Source organism: Sinocyclocheilus rhinocerous, unplaced genomic scaffold, assembly GCF_001515625.1.
Source record: "Sinocyclocheilus rhinocerous isolate Xijiao unplaced genomic scaffold, SAMN03320098_v1.1 scaffold1376, whole genome shotgun sequence".
Lineage (NCBI taxonomy): Eukaryota > Metazoa > Chordata > Actinopteri > Cypriniformes > Cyprinidae > Sinocyclocheilus > Sinocyclocheilus rhinocerous.
Window position 1 is genome coordinate 698,231 of NW_015646354.1, and position 433 is coordinate 698,663.

Here is a 433-nt window from a genome sequence, read left to right on the forward strand (position 1 = left end):
CGGATTCGACGAAGGAGCGTCCGGCGGGCTTGCGGCAACCACATGTGACGACCCCGGGCTGGGAATCGTTTTTTTCACGGTGAAAGCCGATCCGGCGAGCGACAGAGTGAAGTGATGTATTTCCTCAGGGACCAGCAACGAATCAGCCCTAGCAAGGACGAACCGGTATTGTCCTCTTTTGGAAGGCCAAACAAAGTAGTTTCGCTTTCACAACGAAACACAGCGCCTTCACAACATGGCGGCGTCGGCAACAACAATACTACAGCGAGAATAAAAGTTACGCCTTCTTTCTTTGTGTGAACATTTGGGCGGTGTTATGCAAATCTTCCCACATCGTGACGTAGACATGGGGGCGTGTTAGAACGAGCCGTTTTAGGTAGGTGTGGCTGACTCTTAACTTTTATAAAGAATATATCTTTGGATTTGAGACTTT